General features: G+C 35.8%; 1 protein-coding gene and 1 pseudogene across 2 annotated transcripts in view; one reads left to right on the plus strand and one right to left on the minus strand.

Annotated features, from left to right (window-relative positions):
- Positions 1-17,688, plus strand: part of IDE (insulin degrading enzyme) — a 97,146-nt gene that overhangs the window by 8,154 nt on the left and 71,304 nt on the right. The gene's annotated exons all lie outside the window — the stretch shown is intronic.
- Positions 5,508-6,021, minus strand: LOC120609666 (sigma intracellular receptor 2-like; annotated as a pseudogene).

Genomic DNA, 17,688 nt, shown 5'->3' on the forward strand with positions numbered 1-17,688 from the left:
ATAATACTAAAAGGTTTACAGCAAAAACAGCAGTTCCTTGCTTAGTTCCTGCTCCCAGGGGCAACCGCATTTAACTCTTTAAACTATTCAACCATTATTCAACTCTCTTTATTTTGAAATTAATTTTAGTATTTCCAAATAATATGCTGTATCGTTATTTCTTGATTTCTTAATTTTAGGAATTATCTGTTGATTTGTTTTTCTGGTAGGTTAAGATTTAATTCTTTCTTATCATTCCTTCTTGCCTCATCTTACCAAAAAGTTATATCACAGATTTTGGATATAGCAGTATTCAGTGTTTAGACTGTTAGGACTTTGTAAATATTGTTCACTGCCAAGCCACATAGTGTAATGTGATTACATTCTTTTTCTTGTTCATCTTGGTTTTTGCCATGTTTTGTCATTTTCTTAATTTTCTATTTACTTATTTCTGATTATTTTCTCTTGCTTCCATAGCTATTTCGTACAATATTTCCACATGATCAAACCTATTAAATGATCTATTGATTCCCTGTGTTTTCCTTGGAGACCTTCCTTCTGGACACTTCTCCCCAGCTGCAGTCTGGACTAGTTTTGCTCTAGGCCTGCTGCAAAGTGGTTGCCTGGAATTTCCCTTTGCTTCTCTCCTATAATGAATCCATTTCCTGGATCGCATATTTAGTTCTATCTTGGTTTGCTCCTTATTCAGAAGATACATGGGCTATTTGGAACATGTATTCCAGTAGCTTCTTGAGAAAGAGCAATAGGAGATAATTTTTAAAAAGACTTTCAAATAATTTCCTAAACAGAAAAGTAGAGCTCTGAGTTTTGGTGTGATTTTACACATTTGTACAATAGGTCTACAAGATTCAGAGAGGTGACCTGAATGAATGGCTTCTGTTCTTCCATCCAGCTCTAAAATTCTAGGAGTCTAAATACATGAGAATTAAATGATTTTACAGATTATCTAAGCGATTAACACAACAAACCTTCAAAGAGACTCTTTGCAGGCATGTGACTTCTCTTATTTTCTTCTTCCTTTGTTTTTAATTGAACTTAAAGATTTGCTTTCATGAGCAAGTACATTTGAAAATTTGCTTTTCAAATAAGAAAAAAATGAAAACAAACGTTAGCTCCCCTCCTCCCCCTTCTTTGGTAGGTGAAAGTTCCTACATTCCCTACTTCTCTTGGGCTACTCTGTGTTTTTTGAGTGCTGTTGCTGATGGCCAATACAAGTCACTATGTACATGTCATTTGCAACCACCTGAAGAGGCTGGGAGTATTGACCATCATTTAATCTAGGTTAAAATATTCTTGAGCTCAGCGTCTGTTCAGGAAGATAATAGTGAGCTTGATTCCTGGTTCTGAGTTTGTACTCCAGACTGCTGTCTGGTGACAAAATGTCTTATTCTCTCTGTAATTCTGTTCCCTTGGGAGCCAGTATGATGTAGTGGAAAAGTCACTTTGTAGTAGTCAGAAGATCTGAGTTAAAGCCTTCTTTGGCATATTTGTTATCTTGAATAGTTTACTTTGCATGGGCCTCTTTTTACTAGCTTCAGAATCCCTATTAGTCTTAATAAGTTTTAATTTCTGAAAAATTTTGGCTTGTATACAGTTCCTTTTCTTTCCTTGTGCTAAAATGTAACTGGCTCTTCACTTTATATTGTTTTTATTTTAGTATATGTGCTACCAAAGCGAGCATGTGTTGTTTTTATTTTAGAGTTAGTCTGGCCAGCTATAAAGCCGCCTGCTGTGGACCAGTATGCTGGGATGTGGCCTGCATGTAATGTTTTTTAGTTGTTATTTTTAAAATGTGTGTCAACACTTAAAAATCTGAGAGTTCAGATCCTTTAGGGAAAATGTGGAAATCTGGTGACACTGGTGCCACATTTCTGCCTGGCAAGCAATTGGCCTGAATTAAGATTTACTTCCCTTTCAGATGAGCATGTATTCCTTTACACCACAGTTCCACCTCACTGTACTTTGCTCATTTATATTTTTGGCCTTGTAAGCATTTAAATTCATCACCCTTGCTATAAGTGATTGGAGGAAATCAGTCTTATTTCAGTAGTCCCCTTTATTCGCAGGGGTATGTTTAAAGACACCCCCCGTCCCCCAGCGGTTCCCTGAAATTGCAGTCAGTATGGAACCCTAAATATACTGTTTTAGCCTGTACATTCATACCTATGGTAAAGTTTCATTTATAAATTAGGCACAAGAGATTAACAACAAAAACTAATAATAACAAAATAGAACAATTATAATAATATACCGCAATAAAAATTATGTGAATGTGGTCACTCTATCCCTCTGAAAACCAGTCTAAGAACTGAAAATTGCCACTGAGTGACCAACGGGCAGGTAGTCTATACAGCGTGGATACGCTGGACAAAGGGGTGATTCATGTCCTGGGTGGAATGGAGCAGGGTGGCAAGAGATTTCATCACGCTACTCAGAACTGTGTAATTTAAAACGTATGAATTGTTTATTTCTGGAATATTCCTTTTAATATTTTCAGACCATGGTCGACTGTGGGTAACTGAAACTGCAGAAAGCAAAAACGCGGATAAGGGGGGAACTACTGTAATTTTTAGTCATGCTGCAGGTTTTTGGTAATAGTAAAATTGAAACAAAATTCATATAAATTGCTCTGAAACTACGGAAATGATTATGTAATCAAGACTACCTCTTGTTTAAGGATTATCACCTAATCTTATTTGATCCTAATGGCAATGTATATGGTTGACAGAGAAATGAAAAGTTCCCCAGCCCTTAAGAAGATTAATTCAGACAGCTCTGCTAGAACCAGGGCAGGGATGGAGGAGTGAGAGTGAGTGGGTGTAGAAGAGCAAGTTAAGTTTGCTTCTAGGAAAGTAAGTAGAGCTATCAGCCTGAGCAAGGTGGGCATGCATAAAAGGAGTAGCAAGTCACTTCTTCCAATCTTGAGGTGTCTCTAGAGATGCCCAACAAAAAGAGAGTGGAAAAGGATCACAGATTAGTACCTCAAGAAACTGATTACTAAAATGTAGTAGGGTTGGGAAGACTGAGAGTAACAAGATGACTACAATAGGGTCTCTGGTAAACCAGGTCCTATAAATAAGGCAGATGAGAACACTTAACACTGGGAAGATACCAGTACTAGAAGCTGATTAGACAAGATTATCTGGCCAGTCAGACACATAGTAAAATAATAGACCTTTTAAAAAGGTAAAATGGATATTTGTTTGTACTTAAACTTATAAATCAACCAGCCAAACTGGTACTAATGTTATCATGACTGAGCCAAATATAAATATATAGTAATATATCTGTATGTTATAAATGTTACATATAAACATGTATATTTTGACAGCTTTATTGATACCATGCAGTTCATGCATTTAAAGTATACCATTTAATTATTTTTAGTGTATTCACATAGTTGTGCAGCTTTCACCACAATTTTAAACATGTTCATCTCAGTTTCACCTCATACGCTTTAGCAGTGACTCCCTAGTCCCCTCTTCCTCGAGCCCCTGGCAACCATAAACCGACTTTCTGTCTCTTTAGCTTCTGGATATTTCACATAAATGGAATGATACGCTATGTAGTCTTTAGTGTCTGGCTTCTTTCACTTAACATAATGTTTTCAAAGTTTATCCATGTTGTAGCAGTATCAGTATTTCATTCCTATTTATTGCTGAATGGTATTCCATTATATGGGTATACCACATTTTATTTATCCATTCATTAGTTGGGTTGTTTCCAGTCCTGGAATATTATGAATAATACTGCTCTGAACATTTATATACCAGTTTTATGTGGACATATGTTCTCATTTCTCTTGGTATATACCTAAGATTGGAATTGCTAGGTCATATGGAACTCTGTTTAAGCTTTTGAGGAACTGCCAGATGGTTTTCCAAAGCAGCTGCACCATTTTATATTCCCAACAGCAATGTGAGAAAGTTCCAATTTCTTCACATCCTTTGCAACACATGTTGTTATGTGTTTTTTTGTTATAGCCATCCGGTGTGTGAGGTGGTATCTCATTGCAGTTTTGATTTGCATTTTCCTGATGACTGATGTTGAGTGTCTTTTCATGTCTTTTCATAGTTTATTGGCTATCTGTATATCTTCTTTGGAGAAAGTCTATTCAGATCCTTTGTCTATTTTTTAACTGGGTTGTCTTTTTATTCAGTTGTAAGAGTTCCTTATGTATTCTATATACAAATCCCTGATCAGATATATAATTTGCAGGTATTTTCTCCCATTCTGTAGGTTGTCTTTTTACTTTCTTGATGGTGTTCTTTAAAATACAAAGTTTTAAATTTTGATCCAGTCTAAATTATCTTTTTTAAAATTGGTTGTGCTTTTGGTCTCATACCTATGAAACCACTATATAGTCCAAGGTCATAAAGATTTACCCTTATGTTTTCTTGTTTTAGCTCTTAGATTTAGGTCTTTGATTTTTTTTTTTTTTGGTCAGCAGCTACCTTAATTTGGATCAGACGTGAGTCAGACGATACTCCCAACAGAGCAATACAGTTTGTGAGCAGAACAGGCAAAAAGAAGTCACTAACTAGGACTAATTTCTGCTATTATTCTTGTGGCTTTTTGTGTGAATTTAGAGAAAGCTAATGGAACACCAAGTACAGTATATGTACACACTGGACATGTCATACCCACTGTCCCCCCACTTCAACTGAAGAATAGGACAAGAAGGAATGATTAAACTGTTAGGAAGGATGAAGTTATCCAGTAGGAAACACACTTGTAGTTCAGGTTTGAGACACTAGATCTCAGAGTAAAATGACTCTGTCAGGTGGTCTATAAAAATATGTAAAACTAAGGTTTGGAAAGAGGATAGATAAACAAGGAGACTTAAAAATCTCTTCTATTAGGATGAGCTGTTTCAGACAGAAACAAAACATCTTCCAGTTTAACCGATTTCTGATTAAAAGTCATGCCAGGGCTGAACCTTAAAGAAAACTAACTTTAAACCTCTTGCAGAATATTCTACTCCCCACCCAGATGTGGAATCAAGAAAACATGATAGTTTTTACTGAATATTAAAGAGGCATAATTTTGAACTTGAAAATGGCCTGAAACATCACACTATTCGTGTTGCTGATTAGTGATATGCTACAGAGAGTCATGAGTTGAGGGTTTAGTCACATGTACACTGTGGGTCAAATGACTTGTGAACATGCCAAGCAGGCCATGCTTCTTGGAAGTTTGTCTAGTTTCTTGTCTGGTCCTGCTTTTAGTAATCCTGCAACGAACCTTGGGCACACGGTGAGGTATTTAGCACCACTTCCCTATTACTGAGCCCATACTCCTCTGCCCATCCTCAGGTGATTGGTCTGTTTGTGCCAGTATCCTTGGAAGGTGATGGTTTATGGCTCCTACCAGTGTCTTGCTCTTATGTGTTGCTGCTGGTGTTTCAAATGCCACTGAAGACAAGGGTTCTGAGCAGTTTTCCTTGTTCTGAGTCCAATAGGAAACTACCCTCTGGGCATCTCTCCCTGAGCCAATGGCTATTTCTCTCATATTTCCTTTCTTTCCTCCTCATACTTGTAATAGGGGCTCCATAACATGAAAAGCAGAAGCGTAAGAAGGATGAGAAAGTAGGGGCATAGATATAGTCATCCATGGAAAGTTTAGGTCCTTGTCCTTTGAAACCACTGGCTTTGGAGAAATTCTCAAATAGAAATGTGGAGAGAATTGGAATTAGGGTTGCCCTGATGTGAACCGAGTGGATGACTGCAGGGGTGTGGATCCACCTGCAGCTTCCCTTGAAAAAGGGGTGTGTCACAATGGGAAAGAAAGGCGCTGAAACGTAAGCTTGTGAAACAGAACGGACTTAAACCATGTTGGGGGGTCCAGTAGCAGAGGGTCTTTGAATTCCTTAGCATACCACTTTCGCAGGTTTCTCACCTTGAAGGGGTAGAGTTTGCGCAGCAGCACAGCTCGCAGGTCCAGGAGCAGGCTGTCGGGGACGTGGGGGAGGAAGTAGATTCCCAGCAGCCACTCTGGGCGCCCAGAGTCCCCATCGTCCATCCGCTAGCGGGACAGGAGCCAAGAATGCACTCTCTAGGACAGCTGACCTGGGAAAAGCTTGAGTTAATTTTTGTGTATGGTGTGAGGTAGGAGTCCAGCTTCATCTTTTTGCCTTTGGGTGTCTAGATGTCCCAGCATCACTTCTTGAAAAGACTGTTTTTTCCCTATTGAATTGTTTTGGTCTCCTTGTTGAAAAGGAATTGATTGTAAAGGTGAGGGTTTATTTTGAATTTTCAGTTCTATTCTATTAATATGTACATCTGTCGTTTTCCAGCGCCACACTGTTTTCATTACTATAGCTTTATAGTAAGTTTTGAAATCAGGAAGTGTGAGTGTTCTAACTTTGTTTTCTTCAAGATTGTGTTGACTATTCTACTATCTTAACAATATTAAATCTTTTAATTCATAAATATGCAATTTTTTTCATTTATTTAACTTTTTAATTTCTTACAACAATGTTTTGCAGTTCTTACAGTATAAGTTTTGCACTTCTTTTGTTAAATTTATCTCTAAGGATTTTTTTTTTGCTATTGTAAATGAAATTGTCTTCCTGTTTACATTTTCAGTTTGTTCATTCCTGCTGCATAGAAATACAATTGATTTTTGTTTTCTATATACAAGATTATGTCTCTTGTGAATAGAGCTAATTTTTAGAGGTAGTTTTACTTCTTTCAAGTTTGGATGCCTTTTATTTATTTTCTTGCCTGATTGTCCTGGCTAGAACCTCCAGTACAGTGTTGAGTAGAAGTGGCAGAATGGACATCCTTGTCTTGTGTTGTGTTTTTTTTTTCTTTTATTATCTCAGGGTAAAAACATTCAGTCTTTCACCATTTATGGTGATGCTAGCTGTGGCTTTTTCATAGATGTCCTTTATCAGTTTTGAAGAAGTTTCTTTATACTCCTAGTTTGTTGAGTGTTTTTATCATGAATTAGTATGAAGAGATATATTTTTGAAACAGTTTCATTCTGAAAAATTACAATTATAGTACAAAGAATTTTTTTTGAATGATTTGATAGTAAGCTGCCAATTTGATGCCCTGTCGCCCTCTAATTCTGTAGTATGATTTCCTATAAACAAGGACATTCTCCTATATAACCATAATACAACCATCAAAATCAGAAAATTAGCATTGTGACATTCCTAGCATGTGAACTTCAGATCCTATTCAGATTTCACCAGTTGTCCAATTATATCTTTTACTGAAGGATATCTTAATGAAAGGATTCAGTTCAGAATGAGTGTTGTCTTTAGTAGTCATCTTTTTATTCTCCCCAGTCTAGAATAGTTCCACAGGCAAAGCCTATCATGACCTTGACTCTTGAAATTTACAGACCAATTACTTTGTAGAACGTCCCTAATTTGGGTTTTCTGATTATTCCTCATGATTACAGACATGAAGTTTACTCAGTTTTGGCAGGGATATCAAAAATGTGAAGCCTGTCATGTTTTCATTGCATCCGATCAGGTGGCACTTAACGTTGATTTGTCCTTGATCGATTGTATTTACTTTGATCACTGTAAGACAGTTCTTCCTGCTATCTCCACTGTCAAGTTACTCTGTGTATCTTCAGGAGAGATATTTTAAAACTATGTAAATGTAATGTTTTTCATCAGATTTTAAATTTATTCATTTTATTTATTTGTATTAGTATGAACTTATGATGTCCTATTTTATTTCAGGGGTTTTAGTTCATTACTATTATTATTTAATCAACGCTCACATTGTTCCAAGCTGGCTCCTGTATCCATTTATTATCCATCATTCTTTTTGTTCTTTCTTATTTGGGGGCACAACAAGATGTTACAGATTCCTCTTATACTTTCCCTGCCACAGCCCTGGAATTAACCATTTCTCTGAGGAGCCCTAATTCCTTTTAGTGGAGAATAACGTTTAGAAACCAAGTTCTTAATATTAGGTGTATTCATTGCTGATTCGGGGGAGGAGGAGAATCGCTGCTCCTAGGCCTTCTTAGAGCTAGAAATACATGGGTACAAATAAATTTCGTATATGTGTATGTATGTATAAGTATGTATGTATATATGTATATGAATATTCTGTACACACACAGACACGTTTATATCTATATATATTTCTTATCTGCCTATATATATTGAAAACCATGAGTCACACAGATAACCTCTAGTTCCACTCTGAAACTACAAGGTTCATTTAGCTTTTTCTTTTCTATATTTGAAATTCTTTACTCTAATAGTGAAGACCCTATTTTCATTATCCTTAATAAATACACTTATTCAATCTATCCCCTTAAATGTAACCAGTTTCTCATCACTTCTGCCACCCTCTTTCCTTTGAGGTGCTTCTTGGGCACTGTCACTCCATGTCAGGCTACCCCATGTGCAGTTTCCCTTTTTATTCTGTTTGAGCTTTGACACACCACTTGGGGCTGTTCCTTCAAAAGTGTCTCACTCAGCCTCTTGGGACCGGGCAGCCCCACATCCTTGCCCTGTCCTATCTTCTGCCATTGCAGGATGATTTCTTGGATTTCTCTCTCGTTGTATGGCTTGTTCATCTAGATCCCAGGCAATTTTTCCTTGCTGCTGCTCCTTGTTTCCGTCACAACTTTGATTTGGTCACCAGAGGGATGGACAGAGCCTCTATCATCTATGCCATTTTTTTCTCTCCGGATTTTTTAAAAAATTGAGATATAGTTTACATATAACATTGTGTAAATTCAAAGTGTACATGTTGATTTGATACATTTACTTATTGTAATATAATTAGATTACACCGAAGTTTTGGCTAAAACCTCTGTTATATCATATACATTTTTTTTTGTGGTGAGAATGTTCAAAATCTATTCTCAGCAGTTTGAAGTATATAATATAGTATTGTTGACTATAATCACTATGCTGTGCACTAGATCTCCAGACCTTATTTGTTTTCTAGTTACAGGATTGTACCCTTTAACAACATCTTCCCAGTTCCCCAGCCCCTAGCCTCCGGTAGCCACCATTCTACTCTGAATGTCTATGAGTTTGGTTTTTTAGATTCTACTCATAACTGAAATTATACAATATTTGCCTTTCTTTGTCTCATCTCACTAAGCGTTATGCCCTCAAGTTCCATCCATGTTGTCGTAAATGACAGGATTTCCTTCTTTTTCATGGTGAAAAATATTCCATTGTGTGTGTGTATCACATTTTGTTTATTCATCCATCAACGGACACTAAAGTTGTTTCCATATTTTGGTTATTGTGAATAATACTGCAGTAAACATGAGAGTGCAGATATCTTTTTGATATTCTGTTCTTATTTCACTTCATTTTTTGGATATTAGACCCAGATGTGAGATTGCTGCATCACTTGGAAGTTGTACTTCTAATTTTTTTTTTTTTGTATTTCTTATTTTTTGAGGAACCTCCATATTGTTTTCCACAGTGGCTGCACCAATATCCATTCCTACCAACAATGTACAAGGATTTCCTTTACTTCACATCCTCACCAACACTTGTTATCTCTTGTCTTCTTTTTTAATTTTTTTTTTTACTTTTCAGTTACAGTTGGCATATGATATTTTATTAATTTCAGTATACAATATAGCAATTAGACATTTATATAACTTACCAAGTGGTCACACCAATAAACCTAGTACCCATCTGATGCCATCACAGGTATTAGAATATTATTGACTCTATTCCTTATGCTGTACTTTACATCCTCGTGACTATTATTTTGTAACTACCAATTTGTACTTCTTAATCCCTTCCCCTTTTTTACCTACATCCCCAACCCCCCTAACTTGCATTAGCCTTTATTTTGACTACCCTAAAGTTTGTAAATAAAGCCAAATATAAGGCCTAAGTTTGTATGTTGTTTACAGAATTTGGAAACAGAAAGTGATAGAAAAGGGGACAGGTAACCATGTACTCAAAAACAATACTATCTTTCCTTTTTCCTCAAAGTTTTTTGGTTGGTAGCTATAAAATAGACACTGTGATGAATAGAGATTCTTAGTACAGTGTGGGTTGCTGGACTTAAATGTATAACCATTTATATGGGGAAAGTTTGTGAATTTTCTAGAAGGAGATATATTAAGAATGTATTTATCTTTATATGGTAGAATTTAGGTAATTTGTATTTCCTTATATTAAAACACTTTCTGTACAACTAACATAGATAACTGTTCCTTTATTACACATGTAAATATGAAATAGAAATAAAACAAATACTTTAAATGCCCAGGACTGAGAACTTTTGTTTGATTGTCCTGGGATAAAGGAAAAAGAAAAACTAAAAATGTATGTGCCCATATTCTTAGGAAAGGCTTTGATAAAAATTTAGCTTTTATCTACCTTTGGCTTGCTAGTAGCATAGAATCCTGGTTCTGACATCTTCTCTAATGTAGTGTAGACATCTCTTTGCATTAACTTTTTATTTTTGATGGGGGCAGAAGGTCTGGATACAATTTCTTTTTTTTTTAATTTATAAAAAACTTTTTATTTGGACTAATTTTAGATTTGCAGAAATGCTACAAAAATAGTATACTTCCTCTGTACATAATCATTATGTAATTATCAAGAACGAGAGATAAATATCTTTACCTTTGTAGTTGATGACATCTTGGGGGAGATAGTTTGGGACTATTAAATCTTTTTATACCTCAGACTTTTTAGCATCCACTGGCAGATCTTGTTTGCAACATTTATAACTGCACCTAATGATGATTATATCCCTCTTTCTTTCATTTGTTAACTGAAATCCTGTGAGGTAGGATCATCTCCCTTATTTATTTGCTTATTTACTTATTTATATCAGTGTGGAATCACAGGTATTTATTTTATTCTATGAGTTAAAATTTGATGCTATCATTTTTTTATTTTGTTGCTCAAATTGTTCTGACTTTGGTCGTTAGGAGCTCCTTGGGTTGGCTCCTCTATATTTTCATTGAGCCCCTATCTTTTTTTTTTTTCTGGCACGATAAGATGATTTAGGCTTTATTTATTTATTTATTTATTTATTTTGCCCTAGCCCTGGAATCAATCTCTTAATTCCTTTTACTGCAAAATGATGTTTAGGCACCAAGATCTAGGTACTAGATGTACTCACTGTCACCGAGGTGTCTTTGCTTTTAGTAGACAGTCTAGCTACTCACAAATACACATATTTATATTTCTGTATGTATCTGTCTATTCAAAAATCATGAGTTTGTATTGATACCTCTGGTTCCAATTTAGTATTACAAAGTTTATTTTCATCTTTTCCCTTTCTTTATTTATAACTTCTGACTCTAACAACAAGTATACTGGATTTCATTATCTATAGTTTATTTACCTATTTGATCAATTCTAGTATGCATGTAAATTAGATTCACAATTGCTAGTCCATAACACTGTAAAAAAACACTTTTAATAACTAGATCATTACATTTATATACAGTTCTCTTTGTCCTGAGTCTTACTGTCTCCAGTCATTTCTAAACTGAAACTCTCTACCCAGCAAGTACTAAACCCTTCCCCTCAACTACCAATCTCTGGCAACTACCATTCTACTTTCTGCCTCTGAATTTGACTACTCTAGATACCATGTATAAATGGAACATACAATCTTTGTCCTTCTGTGATTCACTTATTTCACTTAGTGTAGTTTACACCAGTTACAATAGTTACGACGTCACTAGGTGATAGGAATTTTTCAGCTCCATTATAATCTTATGAGATCACCATTGGGAGTTTAATTTTATGAATGGTGTTAGATATGAATCTAATTTTATCTTTTCTTCAAAGCCTGCTCAGTTGTCCAAAGACCATTTATTTAAAAGTCTGTTTTTTACCCAGTGAGTTGAAATGCCACTTTTGTCAAATACTAAATTTCTATATATATTTGGGTCTAATTCTGTTCATTCTAGTCTTTTCTACTAGTCTTTTGATGTGGCAGTGCTGTTTTCATTACAGAGACTTTATAGGATGTCTTACTGTCTGATAAGACTATGTAAAATTTTTGTTTTTTAGTGTTTTCCTAGCTATTCGTGTTTATTTTTTCATTTAAATTTTAATATCAATTTATCTAACCCCATAATACATCATTTTGGTATTTTTATCGGGATTCTGTATTAGTTTTAAAACTACATTTGGGATTTCTTGATAGTGTCACTGCCACTGCCACTGTGATGCTGGAGTGGGGTCTCTGACTTCCTCTGCCATAAAATATCAGTGGAAGAAAGCATATTTCCTTTTTAAAAAGTAGCTTGTAAACCACATCATGAATAGTATTTAAGCCTCTGCTTAAGTACTCGAGTGGTGGTATGGTGCTTCCAATACTGCCTAGTCAATGAAGACTATTCTAATTGTTCATCTGTTGCATAAGCATCAGTTGCTCTCCTTATACATCCCACCATTAAACCTAGTTTTGCCTACTGAGGCAATGTGATGTGCGTTCAGTCTTTCACCTCATAGTCTTGAATATTTGAACATTGCTTTTGTGGGTTGCTCACAGTGTTGTGAACCAATCCATCCTGGTACAGACCCTTTTGGGGCCGGATGAGAATATCGATAACTACTATTCTTTGGCTTGCATTGTTATTCGGATTCTGGAGCCACAGTGTGTGGGCTCTGCCAGTTACTTCTGTGTGACGTGATGCTCATTATTTCCCTCTTCAAGTCTGTTTCATCATCAGCTAAATTGGGGCAATACTAGTTCACGGGTTAGTAGCGAAAATTAAATGAGGAAATCATGTAATGTGTATGTCTCCATATATTTAAGTGTTCAATAAATGTGGGAGGATAACAGTAACAATGCTACCATTGCTATGAAGAGAAGAAAGTGTTGTGTATTTATTTTTGGACATGAGAGCACAGATGTAATTTCAAAGTTATAGGCAGCCCACTAGTTGGGACTTGAAGGACGAGTTTTCTTAAATCAAAGTCTATTCGAATAAAGAAACAGAATAGCATCTGTAATTTTTTAAAAAGTCAAAATCTAGGCTGTTACTGTCTAAATCATCTGAAGTTCTTATCCTGTGTGTAGAAACAAAATGAAGCCTAAAATCGATGGCAGCATTGGACCAAACCACATTAGGTCAGCAATTGAGTGAGGAAGTAGGTTCTGGAATTAGGCTATGGGTTCTCTTCCATTGTCTGCTTAAAGCTTTCATCTCACATCACAAACCATTTAAAGAATTCTTTTGGAAATTTCCCCAGGTTGTGAGCCAACTAGTTTCTTCAGGGAGCCAAATAACAACAGTGAATGGAAGTGAAATCCAGATTTTTTCTTAGTTAATTAGCCCTGTTATATTGTGATGTAGCTGATCCAAGTTAACAACAACAGCAACTAATAATAATAATAATAAATTTCACTTTGGGCTTATAAACTTAGTAAGCAGAGCCTAGTTCATTGAAGTCCATTAAGTCTTATCTTTTCAAAGATTTTTTTTTCTGTGCTATTCTGAAAAGCACAAAGAATAAAGATCATCTAATATCTACTATCCATAGATAAACTATACTCAACTTTTCTGTATCCTTCCAAAGATTTAATCTCTGTACATAAACTTTTTAACTTGGTGGAATGATTAAGAGCATGATGCTTTGGTGTCTAAAGACTTGGGATTGAATCCTAGTTCTTTTACTTAACTCTTAAATAACTTCTGAGATTTCATTTTCCCATCCAGGAAAAATGGGAATAATAGGATCTATCTGAGGGTTTCATTGAAGATATAATTCCCATAAAGAGTTTCTGCTGTGCAAAGTACTGACTTGAGCACTCAGTAAAGGTCTGTCCCAGCATCCTGGCTGTGCTCCTTTTTAAGGCAGATCCCTTTATTTATGCACTAGATTGGTTACTTAAGGATAAGGTTTCTGCAAACTTCTCCTCTCTCTCCTTTATTATTGGTCCCCTCCCCCCTTCATTTAAGCCTTGTTTGATTTAGATTTTTAAAAATAAATACACAAATGGATGGGAGTTTAATACACATAGCTTTGTGTGTTTTGAGGAAGCTACCCCCTGGGTTTTATTATAAGTGGGTTGAATTGGTCGTAGTGATTTTCATCCATTATTTTTAGATGATAAAGTCAGAACTATAAACTAGGGTCTTTCCTCTTTGGCACTATTGACGTTTGGGGCCAGATAATTGTTGTGGGGACTATCCTGTGCAATGTGGGCTCCTTAGCAATTCCTGGTCTCTACTCACGAGTTGCCAGTTGCACCCTTCCGTTTGACAGTTCGGTTGTGACATGTTGCCAAATGGCCCCTTGGGGAGCAAAATTTTCACCTATTGAGAACCACTGACTATAAACAGTGGCTCACCTATAGTAATTATAAAGGGGTAATTACCTGTTTTTCTGATAGTCTTATAAAGTACCATCCTATTATCACCCTGTCCAGTGAATGTTTTTGACCTCTGTAGATGACAGTATGCAACTGGAATTTGCATGAGTATATGTTAAGAATGCTAGTAATAACACGGTGGTTATTGAGGTGGTCTATTTGCATCTCACCGCCCTAGGACCATAATTATGAAGATGATTATAATATAAGGTTACCATTTATGGGTGCCTACTATGTACCAGACACTGTGCCTTGGTGAAGTGTATTTATACCTACTGTACAGGATAAATGCTGTAAAGGCTACCCAAGTCCAATGCAACTTTAGCTACCTCTGTCAATTTAATGAACTCGTATGAACACTTCACGTGACTCTTGATTGCAAAAAAAGATGAGACCAGAACAGTCCAATAGTATCCAGGATCTAAGCAGCAAAGGGGTCATTTGGTAAAGGCGAAGGTATATAATTACTGAACACTGGCTGGAAGTGGACCACTGCTGGCATGGAGAGTTATACTAAAACAGTCAAGGTCAAGGTTCCTGAACCAACATTATCTGAAGAGGACAGGATTCTCTTTCTGTGAGAACCAGGGTATACATACAGGTGGAATTGAGCCCTCAAGTGGCGATACACCCAGGATACAGAACATGGGTGTGTATAGTTTGTTTTCCTTAGAGGGCTGTCTTAAGAGAATTAGTTACAGGTTGATGACTCCTCCTAGCCTATGATTTAAAGTAATCATCAGAGACCATAACAGGGACCTTTGAGGTGTCCTTGCTCTTCTGGGATCATGGAGCATCTATGAGGAAGATGATCCATATATAAAATTAATTCTGACTTTGAAGAAATGTTGACTTTTAATAATACACTTTTTGTTTTGTTTTAAATTAAAGACCCTGTCTAAATCAAATCCTGGGTTAGAAATTGTTGTTTGATGTAAATGTTGAAAATTGTTAAGGGGAGAATTTATTCAAAGTTTGTTTTGCTTTTATTTGGATTATTTTTATTGCTTGTCACTTAATTGGTTGCTGAGAATATCAAGTTTTATTTTTAAATCTTAACTGGAGTCTGAAGTAAGTAATTATTAAAGGCTAGTTTTCAAATCATACGTAATGAGTAAAGACTTGATTTAAATATTTAACATACTTTATTATTGACTTAGTTGACTCGTGCTGTACTTACATGGGCTTTCTATTTCTTGTGGCCAGAATGACATCAGCAGAGTTGTCTCAAGACACACCTGAAAATGTTCAGCTGATTCTTACATTAATTGGACTATTATTTCTTAGTGAGCCTTCTCTGTTTAATGCCTGTTTGACAGAGACAGCTGCTTTGCAGTATCCAAGTGGTACTATTTCCAGGATGACCTTTGGTAGATGATATATAAAACCTTGAGTAAGTCATGTATCTCCCACCTCCTTTTATTTTACTATGTTTATACTATTTTTAAAAACCTTTAAAAACTTTTAATTGAAGTATAAGTGTTTAGCTTGACGAATTTTAAAAAACTGAACGTACCTGTATAAACAGCATATGACCAGTAGTATCCCAGAAGCATCCCTCCTGCTTCCTTCTAATCAATACTGACTACCCCCAGAGGTAACCACTATCTTGACATAAAGGCATAGCTTGATTTTCCTTGTCCTTGCACTTTATATATATGGTATTTATTCTTTTGCATCTAGCTTCTTTCACTCAACTTAGTGAGATTCATCCTTCTTGTGCTTTTTTCTAGATTATTCATTTTCATTGTTGTGTACTATTCCGTTGTGAATATATCACAGTTTATATTTTCACTGTTGATAGACATTTGATCATTTCTAGTTTTAGCAGTTATGAATAGTATTACTATGAACGTATAAATACATTTATTTTGGGTGTATATCTAATATATGAATTGTTAGGCCATATTGTCAGTTTTATATATACTTTATACTGCCAGTTTTTGATAATCGATGTACCACTTTGCATTTCTGCCACCAGCGTTTGAGAGTTTAGGTTGCCCCATAACTTCTCTGTCACTTGGTATTTTCCACCTTTTTAGTTTTAGGCATTCTGGTAGGTATGTAGTGATAACTCAGAAACTCCCCTGTGACAAAAATCAGGTATTAATTTGGGGCATCTAGGGGCTTAATCTGTCACATCAAGCTCATGTCCCTACCAAGCCTCGCTTGTTTTTCTTCCCAGAGTAAAGTCCTTCTGCTTGGGCCAAGCATGATCTTCCACACCCAGAATTGGCAAATACCCATACAGAAGTAAACAGGTGATGATCATTAGCTTACCTCAGAGGGCTCTCCCCTCTCTGGAATGCCAGTTCCTTCAATCCTCATTGCTTCCACAGTTTTCCAACATCTTTGAAAATATGATTTTTGTAAATTATTGTGGGTTTTTTAGGTTTTTGAAGCTGAGTCAGGTTGCTATGACCTATTATATAGCCTACCCAGAAATGGAAATTGTTGGTGGAATCTTGAGATTTTCTACATACACAGTCATGTCACCTGTGAATAATGTGTGTGTGTGTGTGTGTGTGTGTGTGTGTGTGTATTCCCTTTCTTTCTCATCTATGTGCGTTTGCTTTTTCTTGCACTGTTTGGTCAGAATTACCAGTACAATATTGAAAAGAAGAGATAATAGTGACATCCTATTTATAAATATGGGACATTTGCATTATTTCACTGTTGAATATATTTGGTTTAGTTTTGTAGGTATTTTTCAGATGAAGTTATTTTTTCCCTTCTATTTCTACTTAGTTGACTTTTTAAAAAAGACATGATTGGTCGTTGAATTTAGTTAAGTATTTTTTCTGTATCTACCAAGATTATTATGATTTTTCTCCTTTTTTTCCTGTTCCTTTGGTTTAATATATACATCCAAAAAACAAATTACCTGTGACCCTATCATATCCACTGTAGTAATTATTTTCATATTCCCTTCGATGCATAAAACAATTCTATATCTCTTTTCTCTCTTTAAACCTGCTATACATTTAATCCTGCCATACATTTTCCTTTTTGTTTTTTATTAGCCAAATATAGTGAGATAATATGGTTCTCAGCCCAGGGACTCCTTTTGACAGATTAGAAGCATTCTTCCAGGCCCCTTCCACTACCTCTCTATTTTATATGAGGAAGAAGGAGTAAAATACTGAAAACTTTTCTTCAGGCATTTTTTTTTTTTACCTATTTTAGTTTTTATTTTCTCATTTTTATTATTTGGGATTGTAAAAGAGGAGAATGGGGTCAGAGGAGGGCTGTGGAGGCTGTAAATGGGACCTGAGGAAAAAAGCCTTATATGATTTCCTTAAGCACCACCTCTGCTCCTCCCCTTCCCACGCTTCCTCTTTCTGTAGTTCCAGCTTTGCCACAAATCAAGTGTGTGACTGCCCTT

Source organism: Pteropus medius, unplaced genomic scaffold, assembly GCF_902729225.1.
Source record: "Pteropus medius unplaced genomic scaffold, Ma_sr-lr_union100, whole genome shotgun sequence".
Classification (NCBI taxonomy): domain Eukaryota; kingdom Metazoa; phylum Chordata; class Mammalia; order Chiroptera; family Pteropodidae; genus Pteropus; species Pteropus medius.